Source organism: Macrotis lagotis, chromosome 3 (assembly GCF_037893015.1).
Source record: "Macrotis lagotis isolate mMagLag1 chromosome 3, bilby.v1.9.chrom.fasta, whole genome shotgun sequence".
Lineage (NCBI taxonomy): Eukaryota > Metazoa > Chordata > Mammalia > Peramelemorphia > Peramelidae > Macrotis > Macrotis lagotis.
In genome coordinates, this window is record NC_133660.1 from 253,569,614 (window position 1) to 253,587,539 (window position 17,926).

Sequence of the window (17,926 nt, forward strand, 5' to 3'; positions counted from 1 at the left end):
TTTTTATTTTGCCATTTGTTTTAATTGCTTGCCAATCAAAGGTAAATTTGGAAATAAAATCAACTTTAATACCCTTGCATACCACACAGTTCTGGTGAATTTTGTAGGGAAAGAGACCTTTAAATGTGCTTTGGGGATATGTAATTACAACAATCTTCTAGGCTCATGTCAAATAGTTATCTGAGATCATAGACATTAAATTAGTATGAGAGAGAATAAAAACAATAGTATCAGCATTAATTTGAGGCATTCTGTATATTTTTGTTGGTTTCTAGACTAATTCTGATGGGTCACAGTCTAGTTTAGAAAGGACTCAGATCTATCGGAATAGCAATCTGTCCCTTCTCATAAATAAACATTTTTAAAACTGCTATGCCAGGGGTGGCTAGGTGGCCTAGTGGATAAAGCACCAGCCTTGGAGTCAGGAGTACCTGGGTTCAAATCCGGTCTCAGACACTTTATAATTACCTAGCTGTGTGGCCTTGGGCAAGTCACTTAACCCCATTTGCCTTGCAAAAAAACCCTAAAAAAATAATAAAACTGCTATGCCTTAGCAAATAGGATTGGAAAAAAAATATGTGGCTCTGATGAGTTGCAACTCCACCAAATATGGCCTACATGACAGCAGTGATGACACACAATAGAGAGAGCATAAAAAAAGAATGTAAATATGGCAGCCTGGAGAAAGGACAGAAGCTCTGGAGTATCTTAGTGATGAGAAACTTCATCCATATTAGGAAACCACAGGGAAATGTTTCCCTATCTGGGTGCTTTCCACATACTTGCTGATGAATGCCTAGTTTGTGACTTTTCAATATATTACCTGAAAATGAGTATTCTTTACACATTTATGGGGCACTCATGCTTTAAGGGTATGAGCTTTTCTCTTCAAATTGTGAGAAACTCTAGAGCCCTTTTTTTGTCACTCAATTTTCTATTCTATTTTATTCAAGGTTTTTCCTCTGGGAATAATTCATTTTCTGGAAGACTGGTAAAAGTAAACATTTTATGAATATGGACTCAAAAACAATGGTTTTTAGAGGGTACTAAGTTATAGGGAAGATTGAGGTTAGTTACCTTATCTGGTAGTCCTTGTGTGCAGATTCTGTCACATGGAAATGAACTTTTTTTACACAAATTCTCAGTGTTTAGATGTGATTATAATTGATTTTGTTCAATCTTGGAAGTAGAATAAGCATGATGAAAAGGTCAGAAATCTGATTTCTTCTTAGTAGTAATAGCAATGAAGATGAGATAACTCTTTGAACCTATAGTTTGAGAACTTCCTACTTGTACTCCAATGTAACATAATTATTTATCCCTGAGAATGATCTATCTTGGGTTACTGATGCTCTCTTTTCAAGATGGCAAATCCACTATAAAATCAAATTTCACTTGACGATCTGCCTACTTGAAAGAGCACTAGACATAGAGCTCAGAAGAGTTGAGGTCTAACCTCTAACATTAGCTGTGTGAGCCTACGTAAGTCACCAAACCTCACCAAGGATGTTTCCTCCTCTGTAAAAGTATGAAATTTAGTAGATGGCCTCTATAGTCCCTACTAACATCTAAATCTGTGACTCTATGATCTTATGGTCCCATGATTGATTATTCTATTTCTTATGAGTAAGTCATCATTGAAAATATATTGCTTCTTTGTATCTTTTTAATAGGCACTTTTTTTAGGTTTTTGCAAGGCAAATGAGGTTAAGTGGCTTGCCCAAGGCCACACAGCTTGGTAATTATTAAGTGTCTGAGGCCGGATTTGAACTCAGGAACTCCTGACTCCAGGGCCGGTGCTCTATCCTAATAGGAACTTTTTAACTACTTTTTGGATTAAACATGTCTGATCAAGCAATTCAGAGAATGTGATGTTCCAATGTAATGTTCATACTTATAAATTCTCATCATAAGAACAAATGTAGGTTTATGTTAATGCATTTTGTAGATGTCTTTGGTCTTTACTGCCCACTCATTTATTTTTGCGCTGTCTTCATATTTAACTCTCCATTATCACAGAATCTATGTGTATTTGACTTGCAAATTAAGCAAGAGCCAATCAGGAGTTGGTAGGCATCATTGATGCTTTTTATACCCTTTGTCCTATTGTCTAGTAATTATAGAATATCTATAAGGCTGCTGGGTGGCACAGTGGGGGTGTTTTCTGCCTGGTCTTTTCTTTTTATCTTTTGTCTGGGCTTCCTGGAAGCAAAATAGAGTGCTTAAATGATCACATGACTTGGATGAATTGCCTATCACAGATTCCACTTTTTCTGGTGATTTGGATAACCAGTAGGACTCACCAACTACCCTCCCATAGCTGAAATCTTCACCTAAGGCCTTATCATTTGCCCTTTTTCTATGCCCTGAAAACCCCCTAATACTGTCCTCAGACTTACTGATGTAACTCATGGACTCCTGAGAATTGTATCTACCTTACCAGTGAAACCTCAGAACTATCAGGCCTTTCTTTTCCTTCATTCTGCAACTTAATGTTTATTCTCTCTCTATCTCTGTCTCTCTCACTGTCTTTGTCCCTCTTCTCTGTCACTCTCTCTGTCTGTTTCTATCTGTCATTCTCTCTCTCTCGCTCACTCTCTCTCTCTCTCTCTCTCTCTCTCTCTCTCTCTCTCTCTCTCTCCCCGTCTCTCCCTCTCTGTCTCTCTATGTCTCTCTGGCTCTGGCTCTGGCTCTTTCTGTGTCTCTGTATCTCTGTCTCTCTCTCTTCCTCTCTCTCCTTGGTCTTGATGAATTCACATGAAGGACTTAAGGAATTGCCTTCAGGGATCCTCTACAGTTGGAAAGGGGACCAGAGTCATTCAGGGTCCAGCTGGGCAACACAAGTTGTGGCATTTGATTGTGATGAATACTATTGTGCTATTAGAAATATAAGCTTACTTTGACCAAGACAATGATTTTAAAAAATTCCAAGGGACCCCTGATGGAAAAACACTATTTCCAGAGAGAGAACTGATGAACTCTGAATGGACTTAAAATCTAACATTTTTTACTTTCTTCTTTTTTGCTGTTTTCTTTTGCAACATAGCTAATATAGACATAAGTTTTGTATTATTTCATACATGTAATCAATATGACATATCTTGCCTTTTCATGGATGGGGATGAGCTGGAGAGAGGGAGAGATAGAGAAATTGGAACTTAAAATTAAAGAAGATTTTTTATTTTTTACAATGAACTTGGAAAATAAATATAATACATTAAAAATAGAATAAGGGTTACTTTGCTATCCCCCCCTCCATCTATATTTCCAGTGCTCAGAATAAACACTTGGTGCATAGTAAATGAGTAATCAGACATTAATTATTTTTCATTCAATCAAAAGCATTCAATACAGTGAACATATCTGATAATATGTGCGATATTTTGACATAGTAATACCTTCCTTCTGTGCCATGGGTGGGGGGAGTGCAGAGGAAAGTAGATTTAATTATCTCTTCTGTAGAACCCTCATTGGTTTTTATATTACTCAGAATTTAATTTGTTTTTAGTGATATCTTCATTTGCATTCTTCTAGTCTTTTTGTCTGACTCTTGCCATTCTCTCCATACATGTAGTTCACTTGCTTTTGCATATTTCATTACTCATCAGTTCAGACAGAACCTTCTATATTTCTAGCCATTATTTCTTACTGAAAAATAATTCATCGTGGATCTATGACATAGCTTTTCTTTTCAATCACTCAGTAAATAGACAGTCACTTTCTTTCCAGGTTTTTTACCCCAGTGAGTACTGCTGTAAATGTTTCGGTATTTATCTGACCTTTGCATCTGTCTTTTATTTTCTTGTCCATTTTATATGTCCATTAGTAGGATTGATGTATGGTACATGTAGTTACTTTTCTTCTATAACTCAAAATTATATTCAAAAATTTTCAAATTATATATTTCTTCTATAACTCCAAACTATATTCAAAGTAGTCTAAACAATAACACACAAATCCAAAATAATGGATTTGCATATTTTATCCATTATCAAATTATCAGAGTTAGTTCTCATCTAACCTCAATTCTGCCTTTACTCCTCTATTTTCTTATTTATTATGCTTCTTACACTATCACAATTAACATTCCTTTTTTATATAAAGAATTTTTCATAAAAAAATTACTAAGTTGCAGAATCTAGCTGAGTATCCATATCCCACGGTAAGGACCATAGCCCTGATTGTTTTCTTTAATCCAATGACCATTAGAATTAGAACTTATTCAAGTGTGCTTCACTTGGTTGAAGAAGGCTATATAAATTAACAAATTATAACTTTCTTGAATCTTGGTTCTCGTCTAATTCATAGACATTGTTTGCCTTGGTAATGTGTTTGCCTTTGGGACACTGCCAAAGCCGTAACATGGAAAGGTGGGTGCCAGAAACTATTATAGCTTAAGAGCTTAAGGAGTTGCTTTCAGGGATCCTCTAATCAGTTGGAAAGGGGACCACAGTCATTTAGGGTCCATAAAGCTTTTAATTACCCTGTGAGTGGAACTCTTCAACTTCTAAGTCATTTACTCTAAAAATAATTGCCTAAAATTGTGGAAGTCAAAGAGGTCACAGAGATTCCCAGACCATGGGGACAGTCATAGTCAGAATCTTGGAGGCAAGTCTCAAAAGCAACAGAAAATCTACAAATACATTAAGTTCCACAAAGTAGCCATATTGTCACAGAGAAGTAATTTCTTGTATTATAAAATACTATATAGAAGTGTAGAAAATATCTTTGTATCCCCTGAACTTAGCACTGGTTCTGGCCAGCAGGATATATGGTAAAATATGCCTTTGAGAATAAAGAACTGATCTCCAAATGAAACCCTAGGTGTCACAAAAAGACATTCCCATCATGAGTTCCTCTTACCAGATCACGAACCCTTTGCTATATAGGTCTAATTCTATGCACCACCACAATGTTCTAGATAGGACATCAGGGCTTCAGGAACCATGCACCAACCTTAAAAGCACTGGAGAAAAAAATGTGAAGGTATTCCCATATATGGAAAAAATTCTTCTTAGGAAATTTATAGAAATATAACCACCTATATATAAATGTCAAACATTTATTATATTTATATACATATAATATATATATATATATATATATATAACAATTTAATTAAATCATATGAACTTTTTGACAAGTCTTCTTCCTCCATGCTATCCCCTACCTTAAGTGTGTATGTTGGAGGCACAGTGGTGGTGGAAAGGACAGTGTTAGCACCTTAAATGTGTTAATGATTTGGTACTGTTCATCACTTCAGTGCTGAACCATTCAACTATTTTATCTTGTTGTTTGGTTCTTTGTTGTTCAGTCATGTCCAACTCTCCATGACCCCATTTGGGTTTTTCTAGGCAATATCCTGGAGTATTTTGTCATTTCCTTCTTCAGTTCATTTTACAGATGAGGAATTAAGGCAAACAGGGTTAAGTGACTTGCCCAGGATCACAGAGCTAAGAAGTGTCTGAGGCCAGATTTGGAATTAGGAACATGAGTCTCCTTGACTTGGGCCTGACACTAGAAATACTGTGCCACCTAAGTGCTGGATGTTTGCCCTACTGGCACCTTTACTAACTCTTCTTCATTCATTTTTCAATCATTGCCAACTCTCCATGAGCCCATTTGGGGTTTTCTTGACAAAGTTATGGAGTAGTTTGCCATTTCCTTCTCTAGCTCATTTTATAGCTGAGAAAATGAGGCAAATAGGATTGAGTGACTTTACCAGGGTTACGCAGCAAGATTTGAAATCAGGTCTTCTTGATGCGAAGACTGACAATCCATCTACTGTAGCACCTAGCTGCCCTTGACGAACTCAATTTATAGATATTATACTCAGAAATTATCTCAGTAGACTGGGATTCTATTTGGTCTGCCTAGACAACAAAAAGTATTCATGTGCTGCTTAAATAAGATAATTCATTAATGATCCCTTGAGAACTATGAAATATTATGTGAATATATTTCATAATTTTAATTATATTTGAATTGTATGTTTGTCTTTGTTACTAAATTGGACCTTAAGAACTGCATCTTAAAAAATTCAGTCCTCTAGGACTGTATACTTTGCAGGTCATTTTAAAAATCATGCTTTTGTAGTTTTCTTCTTAAGTTCTGCTTCCCAGGTAATTGGGTGATATCCACTTACGTGCAGTTAGGATAACCTGTGCCTCACGCATCCATGCCTCATTTCCTCACTTAATGCCCTCTCAGTTCCGTTATTTATTTTCTTTAATATTACATTTCCATTCATACAGCAGGATGAGTCACACTCCCTGCCATCAACTGCAGCACCCTCTAAGGCCCACAAAACAATAAGGTAATTTATTGAGCCCCTTCTACCAAGTGAGACACACTTAGAAAAGCTTGCTTTAATTGGAGTAGCCTGTGGATTAGCGAAAATTGGCAGGGGCTTGGGTCCTTCCTATTTAGCCCCTGTGGTGGGGTTAATCATAGTTGGGGTCAGGTTACTAAGCTGTTGTCTGAAACAAAGTAATTGGGATCTGTAAGGGAAGAGATGCAGTAAACAGGATGCAAAGTTAGTCACAGTCAGATTGAGAATGGTAAAATCAGCCAGCCTTTATGTCCAAGCTGTGAGGGGTCAGAAAAAAAAGCTACCATTTTTTCTTATAGGCTAGGATATGGAGGAGGGAAGGGAGATCTTAAGTACCTGGAAACACTTTTGTTCCCATATAAACCTGGATTATGGGTTAAATGCTGAGTGTTCTGCAGGTCATCCCAACAAGAGGGTTCTTAAAATATCAATCTTTTCTTAATAATAAGAAAGAAATCTATTTTTTTCATGACCATGTGGCAATAAATAGATAATAAATACTATATGGAAATGTGGAAAGTATCTTTGTATCCCTGACCTTAGCATAGGTTCTGGCCCACAATAAGTATTTAATAAGTTCTTGCTTATTGATTAGATTTAACATCAGAAAATCTGGATTTGGTTTTCAGTTCTGCTCCTTAATACCTTTATTAACCTTAATCAAGTCACTTTTTTCCCATGGGCCTCCATTTCCACATCTGTAATATTAGAGTGTTGTATTAGCTCATTTGTAATTTTCCTGGCAGCTTTGAAATCTCAAATGAATGAATCAAGGATTTTGTATTTTAAAGGACCCTTCCCCTGTGCAGCTCACAATGAATATTCCATTGCATCTAATGGAAGCAACTCCAAATTCCATACTGTGGAACTGAATTATTTACATTTCCTTAAAAAAGATTTCTATAACCTGATAACAATGTTTCCCCCTTTTCTAAATTGGCATCAAATGCCATATTCATTCTTATTCTAAGAGTGAGATGCAATTTATTGCTAAAATCTCCATTGTTAGAGGAAAATAATTGTCTTAATAACCCAAGGTTGGTATTTTAGGCTGCAGCTTAAGATCTGCTTCTGAAGGAAGACATGAAATTCCTTCTAAATAGAAAGGAGAGAAAAAAAGACACCTGCAGTAAAAAAAAAAATGAGGCTGTGGGTGTTGTGAGGATGCAGAGCTGAAGAATAATCAATTCACATAGATTCCAAGTGGTCTATTCTGTGCACGGAGCAGTGACTGACGTCAGAGGGATTAACTGACCTCAGTGAAAAGACTGCATGCAAGATGAGTATAGTATATGGCCCTCACTTTGTCAACTTCCTATTTTGTATTGAAAAGGAGAAGGAGCAAGTGAATGATGTAGACAATAAGACTTGAGCTATTGCCTTCATTGTTACTTGACCAGAATGATAGTGTTAACCTCTAAAAGTCAGTGCAGTGATTTCACTATAGAGGTGGCACAGCTTCAGAGGGTGGAGAATACCTCTGCTACACTAGCTACAGATTTCATCTTTAGCAAAAATGGCTGAATATTTTAAGATGTTATAAAATCCAAGTTTAGGGCACCTCGAACTGGCCATTTTCCCATTCAGTCTTTGTAAAGTTCCATTGTAAATAATGATTGATTAAGATTTGAGTTAAGGGGTCTATTCTGACATATAGCAGGTACATAATCTTGGACAAATGATTTAAATATTTAATGCCCCAGCTTGAGGATTATAAGGTACCTAGTAGGTGTTTATCTTCACTTTGCATTAGTGAAGGAAATATTTTTCTCACCACTGATCTGTTCAGATCAATTTTCAGGCATTACCCCCTTCTTCCAAAAATCTAAAATTGCTCTCCTAGTGTCAAAGACAAGTTTTTAAAATATTTCTGGGCACTGTGCTAACACTTTATAAATATTTACTCAAAGGATAAGAGAGCAAACACTGATTTTGTTGATATTAATTTCATAAGATCACAGATGTAGAGATAGAAAGTTCTACAGAAACCATATATTATAAACACACCTTATTTGACAGGTAAGAAAACTGAGGCACTAAGAATTTAAATAGCTTTTTAAAGGGGGCACAAACTTAGGTCATGTGATTCTAAGTTCAATTCTATTTTCTACTATATGCATAGTAACTTTTGGACCATGGGTAAGTTCCTCAAAATCCCTAAAGAGACCCAGCCTCCTCATTTCCAAAAAAGAATAAGACACATGATTGCCCCATACCCATAGGGTTAACAGGAGGAAAGATCTGTGTAATCCTAAGAGCACTATATAAATGAAAATTATTATAACTGGTAGCTCATAAAATACAGTGACCTTAAAGGTAAGGAAAAAACTAGAAGGAAAAGTTGGTAATTAGTGAGTAATAATGAAAAAAGGAAAGTTTCATTCAATTTGCAGGTCTTTCCTAACTTCTAAGAAAGCAGTTTCAATAGAATACTTAAAAGAAATGACAACATAAGAAGAAAATGGATGAAGATAGGGAAGTTTTCACTAGATTGTGTTTGAAGTGCTTCAGTTTCTTAAATGCTCATTATCTTTGAAATTTCTAATAGGGTTGACCAAAAGGTCAATGTTTGTATCAACTATACTCTGAGTGAGCCTAAGCTAAGACAACACAGAGATTCTAACCCTGATTTATGTATGTGTGTGTGCAGATCAGTGATGGAATTTTATTATAGGGATGGGAAGAGACATTGGTAGAAAAAATATAGTTAATAATTTTGCTTTAGGCTGACCCAAGCTGGTGCAGAGAGATGGATGCCAAGTTGCCAACTAGTGTTGAAACATATTTAGCTAAAGTTGCAATAAAATTTACTGAGTTTTATGTAGCAAAATTTGATATATAGTACTCCTACCTTGATTGTTCAACTGTGGGAAGGAGAAGGGATCTTTTAATGCTAGTATGAAAACTCATTAGCCTTGAAGTTAGGGACTCTTTTGACTGAAGATGAGTCAGGAAACCCTTTGGGGAGGGGGGGGGAAGTGGTATTATGTTATACTATAATGAAATTATGATTACAATTCCTATGAATATTGTGTTTGGCAGGAGCAGCCTCCTCTTCTAGCAATTATGTTGCTGTGAAATCATAGACATAGAATAATATCTTTGGGTATGCAGAATAGCAACCTACTTACATAGACACATAAGCATGAATATATATACATACATATACATATATATATATATATATATGTATGTATGTATGTATGTATGCTGTAGCAGCAGAGAATTGTCACTGGAGAGGTGACCTCAGGGACTGGAATACCTGAGTTCAAGTACTACCTTTGATATGTGTGGTCTGTATGACATTGACCAAGTTGCTTACCCTCTCAGTGTTCTAGTTAACTCCTTTAAGACTATAAGGGGGAAAAATTGGTCAATTGGCATCCATAGAAAGATAACAGGGAACATAAAAATTATGGATCTGAAAAGATTCTCACACAAAATTTGTCCAAACCATATATAAAAAGGAATACCATGAATATTATCTTTCACAACCCTCATGGTTATTTAAACCCATGTTTCAAGTTAATCAATCAATCCACAAGCATTCACTAAGTCATATATTGTGCCACATGAAATTTTGGGGATATGGGAAAAAAGGGAAAAGCAAATACTTTTCTTGAAAGGATAATATGATAAGGTGGCTGAGAATACTTATAAATTCTATTGTTTATGTTAAATACCAAGTAGATGAAAGACAAGATTTAGGCATGAGGTGCTAGGAGCGAGAATGAACAAGAAAAGTCTCCAGAAAGAGTTGATGCTAAGATATGAGTCTTAAACTAATCAAATGATCCTAGGAATTGAGATTTGAGAGGAAAAGAAATCCAGTCCAATCATGGAGTGCAAAGATATCAAAAAGAGGTAAGGATATAAACATTATATTTAAGGAACTAATAATAGTGTTATATGAGTAGATTTAAGAGTGAATGAAGTGTGAGTAGAATATAAGTTGATTAGGAAACCACAAACTTTACATTTAATCCTGAAAATAATAGGGAGCTAATGGATTTATTGAGTAGAGAATGTGAGATGATTGAACTGAACTTTAGGAAAAATCCCTTTGACATCTGATTGTGAATGACTTAATGTGGAGAAAGATGAGACAAGAAGGTCAATTAAAATGGTATTCTAATAGTTAAAGAAAGAGAAAATGAGTACTAAACAAGGGCTGTGAGTGTGCGAGTGGAAACAAGTGAAGATGAAGAGAAAAAAATTGTAATCTTTGGTAATGGATAGGATGTGTTGAGAGAGAGAGAGAGAGAGAGAGAGAGAGAGAGAGAGAGAGAGAGAGAGAGAGAGAGAGAGAGAAAGTTGCAGTCACATCTGTACATTTTTGTGCCCCCTGAATGTCATAGGGAAATTCAGAAAAGAAGTTGGGTTATAGATGTGTATATAATGAGTTCTATGTAGGACATGTATATTTGAGATGTGAGGGAGTTAAGAAGAAATTCTTAGGAAAAGTCCTCATTTGTTTTCAAGAAAATCTTCATCAGAGAGGCTATGGGGAGAAAGTAGTTTCAGTTTCTCTGGAGAATGGGATAGGGACTCAATTAAGGGAAAATAGTGGAATTGTCTTATTGTAGTGAAAGTTGAGTTGACATTAATTAGAATTAGCAATTGGCCTAGTTAAAACATGGTTCTGAGACTTCATTCAATTCCAACAATTAGCACAATGATTAGGGAGCAAAGGAGTTAGATGACAGGAGTAGGTGATAAGTTTGTCAAGGTGTAGTTAGTGATTGGAGGTAATGGATTTAAAGAGTAGGTGATATCATGGGGTTGAGTAGATTGAAGAAATGGAAAATTAGAGCATTTAAGGGAGCAGCAACATGTATTGTTAAAGGTTTCTTTAATGAAAGAAGGAATTAGATCAACTAACAACTATAGACTGAATGAGAGAGACTGGAAATGAAAAGGTAGAACAAAAAGTATTCCTATTTCCCCACCACATGCTATGAGTTGAGTGGGATATTAGAATTTAGAGCACCATTAGTACTAAAACAGTTTTTAAAAGTGGCCAAAATCAAATGTGTAGGAGAAAGCCAGATAGATGATTGCAAGACAATGGAAAGAATAAGAAAATGAAATATTTAAGATGAATCAAATTTGCTCATTTTGGATTTGGCAATTCAGAAGTCACAATGGAAGAAGTGTGCATCTGAAATGGAGCATTGAGGGAGATGAAGACTAGGGAACATCTAGCTAAGGTTTAGGAAGGGCTTTTATAGCTGGAGATTTTGTCAGTTGGAGATTTAATATCAAAGGAAAGAGGAAAAAGTTGGGGGAAAGCGGTATTCTAAATGCTCAAGAAAGAGTACAGGCATAATAACACTAAGTTCCAGTGATGAAGACAGATGTTTAGAAGATTCAAGTTCAATGAAATTTATTTGCATAGACCTCAACTGTTGGTGCCCTGCTGTTCTGCTGTGAACTGATAGAGTATGGCTATAGTAGTATGCCTTTGGACATTTGAGAAGCTTTACAAAGAGGGAGGAGTTGATTGTCCCAGTCAGAAAGTCATAGAATCCTAGATTATAAAATGAATTTCTCGATTTAATTCCATTACTACTGAAAGTCCAAATATTTATAATATCAGAAACAATGACAATCACACTTACATTGAGGAAGCAAATATGCGATCAAAAACTAAAAATCTGCATTGTAGAATTGTTCATCTTGATCTCATATATGGTATAGAGTGATAATTATCAAAATTACTTAGTACCAGATAAGACATAGGAAGCTCCGTAACTGATCTATGAAACAAATCGGGAAAAAACCAGGAAAATTAAAATTTATACAAGAGTTTAACCTTTTAAAATGGGAGACAACAGGATATTGGAGACAGATTTCAATAAAACTGCTGTGGGCAATTGACTAGCACTAAGAAGAAAAATGAGTTAAAGTCCATATTTCATATACTATACTTCAATAAATTTTAATGTTTCTGAAGAGGGAAAGCAAAATCTCTATTACTTTTAGTCACATTGGGGAATGAACTTAGGGAAGGTATTATAATACTTCTTTTCCAAGAGGAAGGAGCCTAGGAAAATTCAAAAGGTATATTCAAGTGAAGGGAAAAAAAAATCTTTCACCTAGAATAATTTAAAGACTCCTCCAGGAGTAGTGAAGTCTCTGGAGCCTACTTTCCATTGATAATCTTCTTTTAATCTGCATAACCCCTTTGTACTGAGTCCAGTCTGTAGACATTTCTCCAAGTTTATTCACTTAAGTAAATTTCATAGTGACGTCAGATTCATTTGAATTACTGGGCTTGATGCCTCAAGATAATGATAGTAATTATCTTTATTCTGAGATGGGAGCAAATTGCTCACTTTGCTATATAAGGTCATTATCTCATATGACAACAGACGCAATTTTAATAACCAGTTTCTCTGACCAGATCAACATAAATCAGTCAGACAATTAATAGGCATGTATTAAGTATGTACTCTTCTCAAGACATCAGGCTAGATACTGGAGACACAAGAATATAAATGAAACATCTCTGGAGTCAAGGATTTTATTTTATTGGGGGAAAAAACTCTTTCTCTTTCATTTCTCTTTCCTTCTCTCATTGTCTTGGTCTTGGTCTCTATGTCTCCATCTCTGTCTCTCATTCTCTATCTCTGTCTCTCTGTGTCTGTGTCTGTCTCTGTCCCTGTCTGTCTCTCCCTCTCTCTGTCTCAGGACCTGTCTCTATGTCTCTGTCTCTGTGCATGTATTTATGTATCAGTGTATATGTGTGTGTATGTATCGAGGCCAATAATAACAATATTCCTAGTAAATGCAAAGCAATTTGAGGGAACGGAGAAATTATCAGTTAGAAGATATAAGAAAGGTGTGTAAATTATTATGTGCATAGTTCTGGAAAGGGTATTGAGAGCTGATAGTCAATCTAGATTCAAATGCTGGCTCTGATTCTTACATTATTTTAGATAATATAGGCAAAGTGCTTTGGAAAGCTCAAAGCTATCAGTTGGCTTCATCATCATCATGGCCTATATGGACATCACAAAGTCAACTGTCTATATCTTAAATTTTCTCCTCTGTAGAATGAAGGAGTGCCCGTAGATGATTTCTAAGGTCCCTTACACTTCTAACATCTAGGATTCTTTTATTCTGATCCATCTAACACTATATCTTTATTGTCTTCACTGTTAATATCACCATTAAATTAATTTAATAGTCCAATATTTTACGGCTAGTAAATCATGCTATCATTCATTAGGAAAATGAATATTTTTGACTCCTCAGAGTCTTGTCAGTTGTTTTCTGTGATGTATGAATAACTTGTATTGGGTATATTTACTCCCTATAGCATAGATTATGATGACTGTAGCTCACATTTAGGAAATATATAGGACCATATCTACATCTGAGATGATACACTTTCCCTATGGGACCTAACAATAACATGTTATTTTTCCTCTGCATCATTTCCTCCAACATCATTTGAAAAAATCCATGTTGCCTCACCTCTAATTACATGCAATTTTCCTCTCATGCCTGTGAAAGGATTTATATTTTATTTTCTATAAGATACAGTCCTTTCTACCTTTGGTTGCCAACAAAAATCTAGAGGATTAATTTGTTGTGATATATTTCTTTCTTTTGTTAACAAAAAGGATTCCAAAGTAAAACTTCATGGAAGTGACCATTTTAAATTCAAGCTAAATTATTTTTCCTTACATTAATGTCTACCCTGCTCTAAGAATTCTAGTGCTTATTTAAGAAACAACCCGAAATGATTTTCCAGTGTCATCTGAAGGAGTTAGATATGATTATATTCCATGGGATTTATATAATATCATGGAATCTTAGCTCTATACAGGGTAAAGAGAGGACTTATAATTGCATCAATTCCATTACCTTAATCCCATAGAAGAGAGAATTTATATTCAGAGAGAGAAAAATCTAGCAAGGCCAAATAATAACAAAATTCAAGGAAGAAGAAACAAGTAAATTCTACAATGTGGGACTTACTTCTCTCTCTGAAAAAAAAGCTTCCAGCGTTAACCTTAGACTCTTCCTCTAACGCATAACCTCTTAGTAAGAAAGAGAATGGAGTAGTGCACTATTTTCAGCATCTTTTCCTTTTATAAAAGAATTATGCAAAAGACAAAATGAAGTTTGACAAGTTTTTTTGCATTGACAGCTGTTTAATACAGCCAGTACCATTGACTTTCTCATTTCTGATTGAGTTATGATACTTTTTCTTTATTCTCTACTTTATCATTGCATTTTTATTATAATTGTCAAAAACTTAAAAATCACTTCAACTTTGGTAAATTCAATATGACAAAAGCACTGGGTTTGTGATAAGAGTACTTGGATTCAATTCCAGCCCTCCCATTTCCTAACCATGTAATTATGAGCAAGTCACTTAAGTCCATTGACCTTTGATCTTCTCATCTGCAAACTAGGGTGATGAGGTTCATTAGATGACTTCAAAATTACCTTCTAACATTTTATAATTTTCTCTAGATGTTTTTTTCCTTATCCATAGAATGGAGATGATAATAATAGTCTTTTAACTTTCCTCAAAAAGTTTTCATGAAGAAAATTGATAACACATTTAGATATATTTAAAAATAATGACTAGATTAATCTATTAAGTAGTAATTAATGACTTGGTGTTAGCTTAGAAGGAGTTCAATAATGTTCACTTTTATTTTTCCTTGGCCTTATTCCCTTTAATATATTTCCAAATGACATAAAGGCAAAAAATAACATTCTTAAGATATGACATAAGATACAAAGCTGGACTTGATAACTAAATTATTTATTAATAGAATTTTTTGACAAACTGGAGTAGTTCTTATTACTTTTATTAGTAAATCAGCAAAGTAAGATGCAATTGAATAGGTATAAGAGAATTTACTTTGAAACATTTGCATTCAAAATCAACCTTGTAAGTACCAGATGTCATGTTGATCAATTCCCCAGATGATATCAAACTAGAAAGATTAGGTAACACTTTGGTAAAAAGAAAGAGAATTTCAACTGGTCTTGGCAGACTAGAACATTGGGTTGAATATAAAAAGATGAAACTTAGCAGGGAGTGATATCAATTCTTTCATTGTCGATGAGGAAAAAATTACACATTTTCCTGTATAAGATTAAAGAGGTGTGATCTGAACAAGATTTGGTGATTTAAGTGAGCTACAAGACCAAGATGAATTAGGTGTGTGATATGGCAACCAAGAAAACTAATGACATCTTAGGAGGATGTGAAAAAAGCCCTAGTCTGGAATGTTAAGGAGGTTAAGAGTGTCACATTATTTGTCTTGATCAAACAGCATTTTCAGGTTTCTGTTCTTTTTAGGGTGCCATATTTAAGGAAGCATGGCTAGGATATGGCGACAGAAAAGAGAAGCTTAATTAAGACTGAGAAATAATTTGAGCTCATGCCATATAATAAATGATTGAAAACTGGGCTAAACATACCGATAAATAACATGTATAGGGTTAAGTATGATGCCAAGGTATAGAGTAATGGAGACAAAAGAGAGTTCTAAAACTAATTGGAGAGTGGGAACTAATCTCTTGTTCTGAATATGAATTGGAGAACATTTTAATGAGAACAGTAACCATGTTTAAAAAACTCTTCAGTAGTTTTCTACTTAACTATTATTTTCCTTTTGTTAAAAAATGAAAACAATGTCTGAAGATGACTTACTGGGCATCTCAGATTAAAGCTACTTTTGAATATTCCTATTCTTGGAGAGAGTCATTTGCACTTTACCATGGTAAATACCCAAACCTATGTTGATTTCTTTCTACCACCCATTATGCTTGGAAGAAGATTTCAAACATCAAGGGGGTCTATAAATCAAATTTCCTATCCAATTCTGCATCTCTCAGTGAATATCTCCCTCTACATCTAGTGTGCACCCCCAAATATAAATCAGATTTACAATTGCTTCAACCAGCTATAACTTTAATGACTAATCAGATGAAAAAAAAGTCTCTAGCATATACCAAAGCTCTTTTCTCAATTAATTTTGATCTTTTAGTATTTGGGATTGTTTGTGTCCTGATCCAGCTCCTTCTTGTAAGACATACCATTGGCATCATATTTTCTTGTCTGAGTCCCCTGGCCACCCCCACCATAGGTTTTTTGATTATCTGGGTATCATATCATGTAATACTCCAAATAAATCAATGACTCATTGAATTTCTAGGGGTCAGGGGCAGGAAGCAGGTTTAGAGGCAAGGAGATGCAAAAACAACAGAACAAAAATGGATGGATTGGAATCAAGTAGGAGACCTACATGCCAAAGGAAAACCAGGGGATTCGGTGATCATTCGTCCTGCCATTCTGTGGTTCATTGTGTTCTTGAAATGTTCATTTTCACTGCCTAATGAATGATACATCAAGGGCTGCCATGAAGCTGGAGGGAGAAACTTTATTCCATGAGTCATCAGCCATGTCGAATTACAGATCTTTCCTCATTAGTCTGATTAAAAAGCCTAACTCATTATGGCTCAGGAAGTGATTTACATGATGCCTTTTGGTTGTCTTCTTTTTTCCCCAAGAGCTCACATTTTGGCTAAGAATTCATTTGCTATTTTAAATGGTTTTAAAATCAGTTCCTAAAATGCATATTCATTATCATATCATTCAGACCCATAAATGTTTTTTTTTACATTTTGGAAATAATTTTTAATATAGAGTTGAAGAAGAAGAAAGGTTTTGTTTTTCCTCATAAGATATTTTCACCATAAATGGTACTCCAGGAAAAAAAAAAACTTATTGAATAAGAACACCCTAAATAAAAGTCAGTCTAAAAAAAATCTCTAGGGATGTTTATCTTCACTATCCCAGAAGTAAGAAAATAAATATATTCATTTGAATTGTATAAGAAAGGAAATGTAAAATGTCATCTTCAAATTAAAAAGAAATCACTATAGGCTTCTTTTTGTGTTTTAATAATGTGTATGTTTGCATAGCATGTATATTTCCAAAGAGTCAGAAAGGAATTTAGAATATATCTAATACAATCCCAAAGTCAGCATTCCCCTCTAAGACACAAATGGTCATTTATTTCCCCTAGAAGACATTTAATGAAGGAATATCACTAATTTCATTGCACTTTTGATGGGCTCCAATTAGAAATGGCTTATTAAAAATAGAACAAAAATTTGTTACTTGAATCTTCCAGCCATAGATTTTACTTTATCCATTTGAGTTAAGCAGATTGTCTATTCTCTTTTTTTTTACTTTAGGCAACCTTTTAAGGCTTTGAATACAGTGATACTATCTATAATATGTCTTCTCTCTAGGATAAGCATATTTATTTTTGACCATAAGAACTATGTATGGCATGATTTAAAGTCCCCTTACCAACTGGGTTCTCTTTCCTATAGATAAACTCCAGCTTGCCAATGTCCTTCCTAAAATGTGGTGCCCAGAATCAAATGCAATCCCTGTGGGACTCCATGTGTGGGTGAAGTGATGACTGTGAGACTCTCTTGAGAATTTCCCTCATGAATTCTTCATGGGAAGAATGTGGGGGCAAGTGAATCATGGTCCTTATGTTAAGACTAGTTGGAAGGCACAGCGTGATGCAGTGCTTTCTGGGTGTG

The 17,926-nt window shown here is 35.0% G+C and overlaps 1 pseudogene; it reads right to left on the bottom strand.

The window, feature by feature from the left end:
- Positions 1 to 16,762, bottom strand: part of LOC141519345 (RNA-binding protein 43-like) — a 37,363-nt pseudogene extending 20,601 nt beyond the window's left edge.
- Between the last annotated feature and the right edge of the window lie 1,164 nt (positions 16,763 to 17,926).